The following is a 653-nucleotide window of genomic DNA, read 5'->3' on the forward strand; positions in this document are numbered from 1 at the left end:
GTATTGGCAAAATGTTTTGTGGACTGATGAAACTAAGACTGAACTATTTGGAAAGAACATGCAGCACTACATCTGGTGTAAAAATCAAGGGCCATATCATCATGAAAACATTATCCCAACCGTAAAGTATGGTGGAGGAAACATTGTGATTTGGGCCTGCTTTGCTGCATTGGGGCCTGGCCAGCTTGCAGTCATTGAGGGGAAGATGAATTCCCAAGTGTATCAAAACATTCTCAAGCCTGTTGAACACGGTGAAATCAAAGATCTTTGCACCATGTGCAAGAAAACTGTGGTGTCATGAAAACAACCCTAACTTTTGAAGTAAATCTACAACAGAAGGAAAAGCCACCTTTTGGAGTGGCCTGGTCAGAGCCCGGACCCAAGCCAACAGGTGCAGTGAAATGAGCTCACAGCAAAATTGCATCTTAATGTTGTGCACAACTGGAAACATTTGTTTGATGTGGGGGTCACAACCAGTTATTAATTCCAAGGGTTCACTTACTTTTTCTTGCCACTACAGTGGGTACGGAAAGTATTCAGACCCCCTTAAATTTTTCACTCTTTGATATATTGCAGCCATATGCTAAAATCATTTAAGTTCATTTTTTTCCTCATTAATGTACACACAGCACCCCATATTGACAGAAAAACAC

At 41.0% G+C, this 653-nt stretch overlaps 1 protein-coding gene across 1 annotated transcript in view; it reads right to left on the minus strand.

Annotated features, from left to right (window-relative positions):
- Positions 1–653, minus strand: part of commd8 (COMM domain containing 8) — an 11,863-nt gene that overhangs the window by 6,381 nt on the left and 4,829 nt on the right. The gene's annotated exons all lie outside the window — the stretch shown is intronic.

The sequence above is a fragment of the Monopterus albus genome, unplaced genomic scaffold (genome assembly GCF_001952655.1).
Source record: "Monopterus albus unplaced genomic scaffold, M_albus_1.0 scaffold40.1, whole genome shotgun sequence".
Taxonomy (NCBI): Eukaryota; Metazoa; Chordata; class Actinopteri; order Synbranchiformes; family Synbranchidae; genus Monopterus; species Monopterus albus.